The sequence below is a fragment of the Anas acuta genome, chromosome 2 (assembly GCF_963932015.1).
Source record: "Anas acuta chromosome 2, bAnaAcu1.1, whole genome shotgun sequence".
Taxonomy (NCBI): Eukaryota; Metazoa; Chordata; class Aves; order Anseriformes; family Anatidae; genus Anas; species Anas acuta.
The window spans coordinates 52923478-52938742 of record NC_088980.1 but is presented as its reverse complement, the minus strand read 5'-3'; the positions used below and the strand labels follow the sequence as shown (position 1 = coordinate 52938742).

General features: G+C 44.5%; 1 long non-coding RNA gene across 1 annotated transcript in view; it reads left to right on the top strand.

Annotated features, from left to right (window-relative positions):
• LOC137852743 (uncharacterized) overlaps positions 1-15265 on the top strand; it is a 67080-nt gene that overhangs the window by 32930 nt on the left and 18885 nt on the right. The gene's annotated exons all lie outside the window — the stretch shown is intronic.

Genomic DNA, 15265 nt, shown 5'->3' with positions numbered 1-15265 from the left:
CTAGGAGAGATTTTGTTATCTGTAATGCGTTTATTTGCAGCTGATCTTGTATCCTTAATGCAGTCTTCCAAAGAGGGGGGAAAGAATTTGTGCACAAGTCAAAAAGCTGCTCAGCCTGAAAGTATGTGATAGTCCTTTCCGTGTAAGAATATGTAGGAGGGCATACTCTCCGTGTGTGGCTCGTTCTGTAAAACAGGACTGTTGTAAAAACTCTTTGCATCAGATAAACGAATCCACCTATTCTGAAGAGTTACTGTGAGATGTTTAATAGAGATAGTGGTGTGAGTCTTGAAAAGAAAATTCAGGCGAAAGATGAGGGCGCTCGCGTTGAAAACAAAACCTGTATTTTGTGTGTGTTTCTTCTGGCTTTCACTGAAAGCTTGGATCCACGCAGATCTGAAGGTTTTTCATGTGTTTAATGTCTTGGATCTTGCAGCTTCTGTTCAGCAAACAGCCAGATTTATATGCACACAGAGATAGGTTGCAGTCGTTTCTGTGACTTCTTTGGAGTCTGTCTGGGAAGCAGGGTGGTCAGGCTCTCCGAAGTGCTTAAAGAAGTATTTATTAGTAAGGAAAGCAACAACTCCAAACAGCATGAGTTATGCTCCGTTTTTCTTTGTCTCCAGTAAACCACTTCCTTTCCTGAAAGCATCAAAACAGCCAAAAGGCACTAGTGACCAAACAACATAATTGCAAGTAGAAATAATTACAGAAATTAGAAAGCCTTCTGAGACTTGTAGACATGGGGAATGTTGTTGAAGGGAAGGTCCATATTCCCCATGTTTGGAGATGTTTGACATTCTGGTTTTGGCATAGGCCTGCCCTACTTCTAACTAACCAGTTTGCTACTATTTTCTTTGGATATTTTTCCTGAGTGGGCTTTTTCGCTCTGACTCATTCAGGAGAAAGCAACTAGCTCAGAGTGTGTGAAGGCAGACTTCCGGGACAGCACCAAGAAAAATTATATAAATCCTGAGCATACTAAAGGCCTGTTGTCTTTGAAAACCCATATAGCCGTTCTCCAGATGGAGCGATGCCTACAACTTACAACTGATATTTTTTTTGTGCTGCAGTTAGAGAATATATTGCGAGTTGCAGAGAACAGCTGCTATTAGTGCTGCTCGCAAAAGAACAGGGAGAAACGCAATTCAGTGGCTAAACGAGAAGTAAATTAGGAAGGTGGGAAAACTGGGAGTTTTTAAAAAATCCCATTGACGTGATTTTGTTTTTTTTTCAGCTAGCAGGGGGAAAATTATTATGGCATGTAGAGTAACCCCACGGCTGAACATTTTAACGCTGGGCAAAACGGAGAATTGAGTAGTTTCCCTAGCTTTTGATGCCTGAGCTGATTTTGTGGTATTCTAAATGGTGAATGCTATATTAAAATTTCTTTTCATGCCTATTCATTGTTAGATAGTGACCAGATACGCCTCTCAATCGTTTGACAAGAAAATATTCCTGATTTTTACATCGTCATTTAAATGTACATAGCTACTAGTCTCCAAACCTGCTGCAAGCATCTCTTAAATTTACTAACAAAATGTTAAAACACAATATTGAATTACATTTAGGTAATGGGCTTTTGGAAAAGAAAAATGTCAAATGAATCATGGCTTCTGCATTTGTTAGGATCCTCGTAATTTTGTGAAGCCCCCTTCTGGCTACCTGAATGTCATTGAGCAGCGCACGTTCACTGGAGGAAGCAAACACACTGGTTAGAAGCAAATACAGGACAGTCCTCGGAGTCTTTGTTGTATTCACCTTAAAGTTTGTACAACTGGGGATTGTGTGACTGGGAGGAAAAGCAATGATTTTAGAAGTTTTTTTTTTTTTTTTTTTTAATTATTTTTTTAAAGGATGTTCCTAGGCCTCATAATTCTGTTGAAAAAGCCCTGAAATGTAACGTCCCTAAAGCCTCAAAATGAAAACGGCAAAAGTCAAGAACTCAAAAAAAAAATAAAAAGAAAAAAAAGAAAAAACAAACCTCTCCTAATTTAAACCATTCTCATTATCTGAGGCACAGAGTAACTCATGCTTGTTGAGTGCTTGAGATTGCTGGCTCTGAGGTTTTCTAGGTTGTATTTTTGGGTTGTATTTATGCAGTGAATTACTTTACAGCTTGTTGGGGGTTTTGGAGGTGGGAGAGTTGTGTTGTTTACATGCTGTGGATTGATTGGGAACAGTTTCCCAGAGAATATTCAATATCCGAAATTTCAGCTGGGTTGATTAGCTGTGAATGCTTGCATATGCCGTGTGGCGTTGTTCCAGTTCCTGGATTGAATGAGTGTAACAACTTCAGCAGTCCGGATTTTGAAAAGCATGGATGGTGTCTGGGTTCCCTCAGCTCCCTTTGGCAAAGACAGAGGGACAGGTCACATTTAGGGACCTGGGCAGCCCAGGAGCTAGGAAAGCCGGTGACACTTCACTCTTCTTTTCTTGGCTGGCTGTACAGCTCTCCCAAATGCCGGTTCTTTTATGGCACGGGGAACACCTTGAGCAGCAAAAGTGGGAGCTGCGCCCCCACTGCTTTCTTCCAGGGCTCACTCAGCTGTCGGAGGTGAAGCCTGAAGAGTGAATTTAGACAGGAGCAACAGTGGAAGGGTGGAACTAGGGAGAGGAGCGATGCTGAACACCGTACCTTTCTGCATAGATGATAAAGATTATACTTCAAACCCTTTGAGTATGCATTATCCTTTGAATGTAGAAGGCTGTATTTGTTTGAATTTTTTACTGTCACGCTTTGGTGTGATTGGCAGCGTATCTGTTGAGGAGAGACAGAATAACAGCCAGGGAGAGGTTTGGCAGGTCAGAAGAGTAAGCAAGCAAAGCTGTCCAGCATATGGAAGTCTGCAGTATCGCAGCAGGCAGCCGGGGACAGGCGCTGCTCTCTTAACTTCCCAGAAATCCAGAAATCGCTGGAATTCCTTCAGTCTAACAGAAGAGAAATTTGGCCCCAATGGGTGGGACCTAGCCATTGCCATCAGACTCTTTGTGGATGTATTTTCTTTTTTGGGGGGTTACAAACGTATGCGTGGAGAGAGGCTCTCGGTGGTGGCATGGAAATGTTCTCTGAAATGGGGCAACCAAGAGCCTCTGATTAGGAGCAGCGATGTACTCCTTGTTTCAGCGCAGAGCTAGTTGCATTTTCTTTTGTTCTTTCAACAGGTTAGTAATTACTGTTGCAGTAATTAGGCTTGATGGAGAGTATATAAGACGATAAATGGTTATTCTGTGCAGTAGTGGGGGGATATTTGGTGCCAAGCTTATTATTTTCAGTCAAAGCTAATTATCTCTATTATAATACATGACTCTCTTTCTTGAATTATGAGTGGGAAACTGCTGAATAGATTTTTTTCAAAGTGCCCTGAACCATGGAGAGAAATGAAAATTAAAAACAATGAAAAGCTTGTTAGACAATGAGAAGACTCATCTGTAAAGCTATTTCTGACAGATTTTTTCTTTCTCTCTCTCTCTCTCTCTCATCTCCGCTTATATAAATATCAAATGCTTATCAGGAGAGGAATGGCTGCGTTAGCCGCGGTGCGGGTGCAGAAGTTGAGCTCAGACGCTGGGGGCACCAGGCGGGACACGGTGCGGTGGCCCAGCTGTGCTGCCCAGGGCCTGGCTGACCCCTGCATCGCCGGGCCGAGCAGGGGATTCGCAGATGTCCCCGCCGAGAGCCTTTGCAAAATCCTGGCTGCCAGGAATAGCCATCTGTTTTGCTCGTATTTACGGCCTGCCCTGGAAATCTGGACCGGGGAGCGGAGAGCAATGTGACGCGGGATTATGCCCGCTGGCTGGTGTACCTCCGGCAATAAGGTCAGCGGGGGGAGCCAGGTTCTGATCCCGCAGGGTTTGCCTACACTACGGATGCCACCCAGGCATTTGTGCACGATGCAGTTGTCCCCTCCTCCGTTTACATCGTGGTTCCCATTTGTGACAGCGATCACCTTTCCAGCCTTACCCCGCTTGCAGCTTCGTCCCGAACCACGCGGTAACCTGACACACTGACTGGCAAAACCCATAGTAGTGCAGCCACCCATTCCCCAGCCCTGTGTCCCCCATGCCTAAATTCCCTTCCCATGGGATTTTGGGGTGCACAGCCCCACTCGGTCAGACGGAGCACCCGTGGGCTCGCTGCTTGCAGAGGGGTTGCTGGCAGGCGCTCGTCAGGCTGAGCACGGTGATTGATGGGGCCGCAGAGAAGGCAGCTGCTTGCTGTTGAATGGAAATACTCCTCTGTTTAGAAAGGCACAGGGGAGGAAAAAAAAGTTTCTATAGTTTCCTGCTTTCTATATATACTTTTTCCTAATTTCTAAAAGCTGTTATTTGAGTTGAATTCAATTCCCTACAGAAGAGGCGCAGCAAAGCTTTCCTGTGTGCTTACAAGGCAGCTTTCCCTAGAAATCCTGTAGCGTGCTTTTCCATGTTCTACGCAGCAGATGTTGGAAGCCAATCGGTGTCATGTGTTGCCTTCTGCGGTACTTTAATGTGCGCTTTTCAGAGACAAGCAGCACAAAGAGGAGCCGAGTTACTAAGATGGATAAAATTTTCACAGCGCCAGTATTTGCCTGTCTTTGGTTACTGCCAGGAAAACCACATCAGACCCGTGCGGCGGTGCTCATCTGCAGTCCCTGCTAGGAGCTGCTCGGCTCCCCTTGGTAATTCCGTCCTTCGCACTCATTTTTCCAGTAGTCCACTGTGCCTCGCAAAAGCTCTGTTTATGGACCATATAGGTTTTATACCTCACATAAACTCCAAGTCAGACTCCTTTTTTTTCTGTGTGTGTTACTGCCATTCCTGCACAGAGCTGGTGCAAGCTGCTTTGATGCTGTCGGTGTCATTTACTTAAATTCCTGGTGCAATACAAACTGTGTTTCTGAGTTGATCCTGTCTGAGCACAGGGAACTTTCCCTGGCGATTTCTATGGCCAATGTTCAGTGTTTTCTTTTACTGTCTCGAATCTGAGTTCAGGTTAGCAACAGCTTTCAAGAGCCACCTCTTGCAGATGAATGAGCAGAGCCATAGCAAAGGTATGTTACCAGATCAAATGGCCAGTGTCACTGAAAGTCCAGTTTGATGAATGTGCAGGTTACTAACAGATCCCACTAGGCAGTAGCCAGACACTCAGTAAGAGTGGCAAGGAACTAAAAAATGATAATAAAAGCAGATGCTATTCAAAGGTGTCATGTCAATTATTTTTACAATGTTAGTATCAATTTAGGTAGTCACCGTGGGAGGTAGAGTTCACGTATGTTACTATTTGATAATGGTTATTTGCATGAAAGTGGGTTGTAAAATAGGGCCCTGGACTGGCTGCAGAGCTCATGGAAACTCTGTATGGGCTACCAAGGAAGCAGTCATGTCTAAAGTTAGGACAAGATAGTCAGCTATGCTTTAAATTGCATGTAAATCAGGACATTAAAATATCTGTCTGAGATGCAGGAGAAACACGAGACTCTTGACTTTCACAGGGCAAATATATGTATAACACAAACAGATGAAAATAGGGACAGTTTTTGCATAAATCAAATGCGTGTAACGCTCCCTACTTCATCCTCAGGTCAAAGGATCAGGAATTTAGTAGCTAACGAGAAAATATTGTAAAACATGGTATAAGTTGATTAGATCTGTCAAGAAGCAGAACTCCAGACTAGGAACTTGCAGTACCAGCATGCAGGAAAATCCATTAAAGCGTACATACCAGTAACTCATAACCGTAATCTCGTATAGATGTGTCTGTAAACTATAACTCAAAAAGCCAAACTAACCCATTTACAGCTGCAGGCATCACAGCAGAATAGCTTGAGATGCTGTTAGCCTATTTTTGTTTTATGTCTCTCTTTTGTAGCTGCAACTTAACTGTTTTAAAATACATCTCTGCGGGAATTGATGGGTTTTATTATGTACATTTCTGCACTATAAGAACAAGAGTGATCGATTTGTGTTTATGCCGGTTGTTGTGTGTTTGGCTGCATGACAAGGTTGCCATCAACCGAAGGGATGAAGCATGAGGTAATGACTACAGCTTCAGTGAGGACACTCGTCATACCTGCTTTGTGCTTGGACTGATCCGCAAGTACTGGGCATAGCCAAATGTCGTGTGTGTGTGTGTGCTTTCATGTTTACAAACGGGCAAGCTTAACAAAAGGTAACCTTAGACATTTCTTAACAGTTCTCCTCACCTCTGAAATCAAAGCTACTCGCATTGTGCTAAGCCACTAAGGATCTATTGAGAGTTGTAAAAAAATGCCATGTGAACTAAGTACAGCGAACAATTGTTACAAAGGGATTTTAAATTGTTTTATTTATTTATAAACTGTAAGAAATTGAAGTTCAGCCTTCCGTATATTGTTTTTTAAGAAAAAGCATGTATCTACTATCCTTACACATCCCTGTTCTCAGAAATGCTGGCAAATAACCTTGGGCCTGATTTGCATGAGCAAGCTGATCTGTTTTCAGCCCTAGCACAGGACAGATGATACTGCATGAAGTTGCTTATACTGCTAGGGCAGTCCCGTGAGGGAAAGGAAGAAGCTGTAGTGATGATAAAGAATATTTATGTTAGTCCAGTGCTGTGGGTACATGTTCTCTCTTGCATATTGCCCAGCCAGCCGAAAAGGTTACTACCAATAGCCCTCTTCTACCTGAGGACTTTATTACCCACACCAGAGGTTACTGACCTCTCTAACCTATGGCTCAGCATTGTGGGGACCACTCATAAACCTGCTTTAGTCAGGATAAATTGGCTGAGCAAAGACTAAATGTTTAAGCATCTTGAGTTCACTTCACTCACTTTGCCTGAAACACGCTCGCTCCAGCAGGTCAGCTTGATGTAACCTCTGGCAAGGGGGAGAAGCATCTGGGAAGATCATCTTCTTCAGCTGGCATAGCCAGAGCTGAAAAAGGACTTCTATCTCTGGCCCTGTTCCCTTGTAGACATACTCTGCACATGACTAATTCAGTTTTTAAAAGAAACCCACAGAACATTTACCCGAGGAATTCTGCTGCTGCAGCATTCCTGCTAAGAGGAAGAATGACCTGCAACTTTGCCTTGGTCTGGGAGGTGAGAGATCAGGTCTGGCTAAACATCAGGAAGCACTTTACTGTTCAGGTGGTGGAGCACCACCACAGTTTGCCCAGAGAGGCTCTACAGTCTCCTTCCTTGGAGGTCTTCAAAAGCTGCCTGGACGTGGTCCTGGGCAGCCTGCTCGAGGTGGCCCTGCTTGGGCAGGGGCTTGGACCAGATGACCTCCAGAGGTCCCTTCCCACCTCAGCCATCCTGTGATTCTCTGTGATTCTGTATCTGCAGTTACTGGTCTAACCCGGAGTGCAGTGGCCTGTTTTTTTAAGTTTTGTTTATCTAGTTTATTTAAGCCTTAATTCAGGAAAGACTTTTGGCTCCCTTTGGGGGACCATGTTATAAGCAAGGCTGATGGAACCAGGCTCAGAGCTGCTGGAGGGCTCCTCCTCATGCCAAGGCAACACCTGGCACCGCTGCACCAAAGGCTGGAAGGACGGAGGCTTCCCTGGGAGTCTGCAACATCTAGGGTAAAGAGCAGGACTGCTGGCGGAAACACAAGACAAATTGCAAGTGCTCCTGTTGCCAGAGACGAGCAAAAAACCACCCAGGTATGCATAAGCTTTCTGTTCTGGGCAACCGTGCACGTCCAAAATGTTGGGGTGGAAACAAACCCTTCAGCCTGCCATGACTTTGACAAATACTGGGCATGTTCTGACGTTCCCACAGCCATGCTTATGTCCTGTGCTGGATCGTGGCCTTGGGTCACAATTACTGTGGGTCTCAGTAATTTGCTTGCAGGTTTACCATTACTCTCCCACTGCTGTGACCCTCACATCTCACGAGGCTGAGTGTTTATTCAGGATTTCCTGAAATTCTGTTCACTTGGTCAAGTAATGGTACTTTTGTTTTATAAACAAGCAACTGTGTCTTTATTCCACAAAGTCAAACATACAGAATGGTAGCAGCCGGTGAAGAGGTGCAGAAATCAGGTTTTAGAGAGTTGGAAGTCACCTTTTAATAGGATCATGTGGTGGTAGTGTTAAACTGCTGTGGTTACTAAAAGCACACATTCTATAAAAATAAAAAATAGGCATAAAAATTCTCATACGAACCCAAGAGTTAATGCTTATATAAATTATATATAAATAAAATAAAAAAAGAAGCAATAAGTATTAAGAACTCCTAATAACTCAAACAACAGAGTTGTGCATTTCTGGATGTGCTGGAGATTTTCCACAGATACTTCCTATGGAAAGAATTTATGAATCAAAGTACAAGAGTTGTCCAGGGAAGATTGGTCCCACATGGATACTGTTGCTGTTTTAACTCATCCAGATTTTCAAAACTATTCACTATGAACAGATTGTATTCATAAGTACAGGAAGCATTTGCATTTAGTGTAGCTAAATTAGCTGAAGCAGAAATTAACACACTCCATGTAATGTTTAACCAGAAAATAGAATAGTTGTATGGTCCGAATAAGACATTTAGAGGGAAAAGATACAGCAAGCCAAGTTTTGTTCTTGGTCGGCGTTGCCATAAGATTGCAGCAACATAGTTCAGAGCAAAACAAGGCCAGATGAATTTACTTTCTACTTGCATTGACTTTCTTGTGAGTTATTATTTCCTATTTATGAAGAAAGAGGATCTGAAACCTGCATTTTTAGCAACATGGAAAATGGCCAAGACTATTTATTCTGTATGGAATTACTTAGTATACGTTGGAGGGAGGCGTTAGATGCCATTTATCAATTTTTATTTTTATTTTTCCAAATCAAGCTACCTGGGTATCAGCATATTTCCATTCTCCCTTTCCTCTCCAAGAAGTCAAAAGCAAAAACATCCTCAGAACAACTTTTGACCTGAGACTGTGAGGTTGTGGCCAACCTCAACTCTTCTAAAAGTGAATAGGGTTAGAAGGGTTTGTGGATGCCTTTGCATTCTCAGGCACAGTTATCAGTTCACATCACTGAAACTCAAGATTAAAAACAAGACTTGGAGTTCTCTTTTAATTATCTTCCCTGGCATAAAAATTTGCAACCAGCTTATCTGTACTAGAAAGGTTGCACCTGCTTACATTTATTAGATAACACACCTACGTGTGCATGGGCAGAGATGCTACCGATGTTTCATCATGTTTATGCAAGAACTTCTTATCCGGAAATATCCTGAGTACCACGCTACTGTTGTTTCCCAGCTACATCCTGGACAGACTCAGTGAAGTGCGTCATATTTATGAACCAAAACTTTGCAAAAGTAACTACATTCCAGGTTAGAATTTTAGGAGTTAAGCTGCTTGTTTAACCAGTGTTCCCATCATTACAAAGTGCGCTGTTCAGAGTTGTAGAGTGGTGTGGAGAATCAGGCTGAGTGGGTAAGAGAAAAGAGTTCTGGGCTGGACTGAAGATTCCTTGCTCTCCTGGGAGAGGGGGAATTCAGCTCTGCTGAAATTCAGGTCCTCAGACACCCTGGAGCTGATCCCAAATGGCCCTCTTGCTGATCTGCCCAGGGAAGCAAATTTGTGTCTGGTGTCTGAAGGCCTTCGTCCTTTTAATTCAACGGGATATCCACGAACTTGTTACCATAGCCTGAAGAACTTATTTTCCACTGACTTCTGGGAATACTAAGCAGAAGCTGGGTATGATATTTCTATTTTGAAGCTTTCCTGGGGAAGAAGCAAATGCATTTCTCCAGCAGTGCCTGGCTCCGAGCAGCGTGCCTGTCTAATTTTCAATGCCCTTTGTCCAATACTGGGCATTTCCACTCAGGACAGAGCATGCCACAGACTTTTTCTTTAGATCTAATCTGGGACATCTTTGGAGCTACGTGGACACAAGCATATACTAACTTAATAGTAAGGGAAGTCACAGGGGTACATCCTCTCTGATTTTCACACCCACCCTGCGAGCTAGAAGACAGCAGCAGTGCTCAGTTCTCCTGTGGTCTGGAAAACAAGGTGACTGGTGTTGAAGGGACCACTGCAGCGTGTGCTTGCACAGTCCCCCAGCTCACACTCAGCATATCTTGTCTAAACAGGGATCTTGCATGCTGGTACAGCACTATGAAGTGTCTGCTGCTGGTTGCAGTATGTTCCCTGAGACATATGGAAATGTTTCAATTCCTCAGGTTTCTCACTCCAGCGTCTATCGAAGAAGAGAAATTGAAAGCCTGATCTGGTCATATTTAACTGTTCTTACCACACAAGATGCAAGTAAAGCATCTACCTTTAACCATCGGTGTTTTAAAACTGTAGACCCGTCCGTGTTTGCTAACAGTTGGGGAAGAAAGTTGATCTTTCCTGAAAATACTGAAGCAGATGGGAGCAGTGTGAATGCCAGAATATCCCTACAAATTCTCCTAACATGAAACAGTTTTGGACAGTTCAGGACATCTGGAGTGAATATGGGAGAGGGAAATGAAAAATTTCTTGAATGTACTTAAAGGCTGAAATAGAATCACAGCGGTGTAGACATGCAGAAACCCTGAATGAAATACACACATGGACATGGCAGAATGCTTAAGAGGAAGTCAGCCTGCTAGGAGCAGAACTATTTTTAGTCTTTTAATGAAGAAAGCAGCTGTATTTGAGAAAGCCAGTCACTCACTACTTGGAAAATCAGCTGGAACTCTTTCTGGGTCCTGATGTTCTCGGTTGCAAGGGGAAAATCTTATGTGTAAGCTCTTTCAGCCCTAGAGAGCCTTAAATGGCAGTCATCGTGGGTTTTGAAGCGCAGTTGGGAGCTTCTTGGGAACAGGCTTCCCAGACTTCTGCTGGAGCCCACGGTCACCCCGCGGTGTTCAGCCACTCCAGGAATGAGCGGGTCTGCAGGACGCAGGGAGGATCCAGCGAAGTCCTGGGAGACGTGCATTGAATGCAACGCTGAAGCATGCCTTTGTGTGCTCCGTGCTGTGCTGCTTGTTGCACAGCTCTGATTTCTGCTCTTAATTTCCCCAGGGCTTTCATGTGGAGCAGCAGTCTGTCCGGCTCGTTGTAAATCCTGGCTTTTCTTACCTGCGCAGTGTTTGTGCTAGGTATGGGGACGGGGCACGGCCACTTCGTTTTGCTGCTCCATTGAAACCGGAGCAGAATTGTGAAAACTTGCTCTTCTTTGTTATGTACCTTCTTTGTAGGGAATGGGCCCTTTAGTAAGACTTTTTTTTTTTTTTTTTTTTTTGGTATAAACTACAGAGATGTCTTTTTCTGTCACATTGCTGAGTTGAACAAATGCTCAAAGAGAATTATGTGCGTTCTGGCTGTGACAGGAATGGACAATAGCTCTCACAAGGTCAAATCCAGTGAATGTGCTTGCAGAAAGCAAAGGAGACAGCTTGAATTTCGGCTGGGTTGAGAAATAATTTCTGAACTAGTTAAAGTAGATGCATCACAAAAGGCTGAATCCAGAGGAGAGGGATTTTATGCTCCGACCAAGTGTCAGGAAAGCGTGACCGAAGTCATTTGCCCGAGGTGGCCTGGCATTTTCTATGAGAGGATGGGATTAGCGAGGAGGAGGAAGTGGTTTTGAAAACCTACTTCTGTGGATGATCTATCAGTTTCCATCAGTGGCCACTGGCCAGGGCCTTCAGGACCTGGACGAGAGCTTAAAGAAGAGCCGTGGAGAGGGCTCCAGGACCTGCAGGTATCCCTGCAAGTTTGACCAATTCCTTCAGTCGCTTCTAGCTCCCAGCCTTGCGTTTGGTTTGGTTTGGTTAGAAACACATCCTCTGCTTGCCTGTTGTTAAGATTTCATACGTGAAGTGTCTTATACAGTGGGAACCACCTCATACGTAGGTACTTAAATGTTAGAAAGCAGGCAGGAAGGGGCTGTAAGTTACAGGAAAAATGGTGCGATCTCTCCTTTTTTAGTAAGACTCCCAAGGATGCTCTCAGCCTCCTTATTTCCTCGTCACCCGCCGTATGCCTGCGAAGGGCTATCCTGCTTCAGATCTCCTGGCACCGTTTCCTTGTCTGATCAGCCCCTAAATCTGTTCCTGCTTGAGCAATGAAGTTATAAAAAATACCCTCCGCTACAAGTATGGAAGACGGGGAAGGAGGATCACCCCCACTGAGCCTCACACGGGGCTGTTAGGTGCCCATTTACCCTGGCACACATCGGGCAGCTCGGGGACAGGGACAAGCAGCCGGTGGGGGCTCGAGGTGCAGGAGTCTCTTTGCCTGACCCAGGGCAGGCAGAGCAGCACGCCTGACCCCAGCCTTTGTTTTCCGCCGCAAGTACCTGGAGTTTTGAGCTGGTTTCAGCAAAGGCTGCTTTGCATAAACCACTTCTGTTTTCCCATTACTCACACGTCCCTTTGTTAATAACATAATGTAAATAATTCTGGGCTGGATTTGGCATTCATTTAAACAGGTGTAACACTAAAGCAGTCGTAATTGGTTTCAGTGTTCCCAGCCTTCTCGCTGGCTGCGCTTTCTAAAGGGGTTTACTGGGTTTTGCTTTTGAAGGCTTGTTACCATAATTCACCCATCAGTCTGCTGCTTTTAATGTTAATTCAGTTTCAGAGCTCGGTAGGAGGCAAGATGAAATGTTTCAGGCTGCGTCCTAAGGTTATTCTTCGGGGGGACGGCGTTTTAACTGGATGTGATGGGCATCGGCAAAAAGATGTTGGTGATATTTATAGTCCTCAGGAATCCGTATAAAAGGGAAAAAAATGATTATCTGGATTCTGTATAAATACCACATCCAAAGCACACCTGTCTTCTGCCATGTGGGCCAGCTAATTGGTTTTTGATCTATTTTTACTGTTCTTAGCTGAAAGGCAATTTTTTTTTGTTAAGTTTCACAGAAAACTCTAGAGCTGTTTTAGGGTTTTGTAGCTGTGAAAAATAGCCACGGTTCTGTTTTTTAAAAAGCATTCTCGAGGAATAATTACAATGATTGAGCATGCTGCTTAAAAAAAAAAAAAAAAAACACAAAAAAAACAGAAGCGTGTACATTTTTCATAGCTACACAACTCTAAAACGGCTTTGTGGGTTTCTTCACATATTCAGGAAACTTAAAAATAAAAAGGAGCAAATCTATCTCTGAGCTTGGCAACAGCTGAAGTTTATATTTCACAAGTATCTGAAAATGGGTTCCTCCCCATTTGCAGACGCAGATGCCAAAGTTTTAAACTGACAGTGCAAAGTTTATATTGCAAGCTTCGTAAAGGAGCAAAGCAGCATTTTTTTTTTCCTGCTCTGCGCCAGTCCTGCAGTTCTGCATGGCTAGCTAGAGGGTTATTATTATTGTTTATGAATTCCTTGCCTCGCGGTCGTGCATAACAGCAAGCCGGCATTGTTGAATCGGGAACTGCAGACATGCAAATAGCAGAAAGGTTGCCCCTGCTGCTTAACTTCTGGCAGCATTTCGTATGCTGTTCCTGCCTGTATTAAAACACAGAATGCATTGAATGGGCCAAGCCCTGAAATCCTTATTTGGTTATTAAGAGGAGAGAGAAAGGGCTGTGATTCATTAGGACGGGGATGAATACGAGGCAGTGGAGAAGGTCTGGGGAAGGTAGTTGGGGAGCTGCCGTTGCCTTGTCTCATGACCTGGTGAGGCGAGGGTCATTTGGGCACAGCGAGGTGGCTCCTCCAAAAGTGCTGCATGAGATGTTCCTCACGCTGGGGCAGTGTGAGGAGGTGGCTGCTGCTTGCGTGGTGCCTCCAAGCACGCGTGTGCAGGGCTAATCGCCTCCTGCTAAATGCTTGCCCCGGCAAAGGCGACTTGGGTAGAAGTCGTGGCATGGGATGCTCCTGAAACCAGCTGTGGAGAAAGATTATCTTTTTAATCTCCTTTTTAATGAAAGGCCGGAGTATCTGGGGTTATGTGAGCTCAAACAAAAGGGGTGCGGGAAGGGGAACAAAACTGCTGTTTGAGCATCAGACCAGGTCACTAATCCTGCTGCAGTGTTTCGCCCGGAGCAGCAGGAGTTACAGATGTTTGCTTGCATCATCCCAGGATAGTCTCTGATGATGGTGGTTTGGGTTGTTGTAATCCCACAGAAATTATGCTTTGGCTTCAATACTTCGGCTTGCCCGGGCATGACTGATCATTATCTGCTCTTCAAGATTAGCTGAAAGTGCCTGGCTACGCGCTGCGAACTTGGTGGTAGAGGAGGGTGAATCTGGGGGCCGGGTCTCCAAGAACATTGCATTAAAAAGCTGGGACGTTTGCTCCCCCGTAGCCACCAGCATAAAAGAAAGCAGAGGAGAGCCGAGCTGGGGATATATTCAGGTTCTCAACTCACTGCACAGGCCACCACGGCCCTGGCAGGCAGTGTTTCAGCAACGGGCAGTGAGTGCTGCAGACAACGTCGGGAGGAGAGTTTGTTCCCTTCTGCCTGCTTTTTAGGTTAAAAAGGAGGTGATGCTGGAGGGGTAGCATCCACGAGGTGCTCCCCACATCTCGCGTCCTGCAGACCTCCAGGATAATTTTAGCGCGAGCCTCCCCGAGCACTGTCCAGCTTGTCTGTTTACAGAGTCACAAAGTCTCCTCTCATTATTTTGCAGAGATCAGAGGGGACAAAAGTTTAAATATTAGCTCAGCTCTTCAAACCCCGTGCAATGCCAGCCTGCTTGGCACACAGCGTTGAACCGAGTGATAAGATATTCAGCCGACTGATGGCCCTCACGGCATGGAAAGAAGAAACACGCTGATAAATTTCGATGCGAGGGGTAGGAGGAGCAAAACCACGCCGAAGTTTTATGGCAATTGCAAGTCACAGAATCTGCCAAAAAACTGTGCTTAGAGTACGTCGTTGCCCTCCAGTGAGCTCTGATTTCCCAGAAACTTCTGGAGGATTCCTAGATAAGTGGTATTGCAGATGAAGTATGAAAAAAAAAATAGTATCTCCAGCAAAAGCTTCGTGTGTGAAAATATGTTCTGGTGTATAGTTGCATTTTTGTCCACTAGATGGCTTTTTCCCCCCTGCCTGCGACCTGATAGGGTTACATTTGTTTGATTCAGATTGCTCATGTTATCTGTGGCTTAATTCAGACACTGGTAACTGGTAAATTTTGATCAACATTTTCTAATTAAATATAGCACGCAGGGTTTGTGTATCCCGTGATGTAAATTTTCCTGCTTGGAGCAAAGTCTCCTGTACGTTGGCACAGAGGAAAATTCAAGTTAAGATGTTTTTAGCAAAAACGCTTGCCAGCAAACAAATGTTTGCTGATGATATGAAATTAATAAAGACCACAGAGCACATTCTGTGGTTATTAAGTCTTCAACACTGACA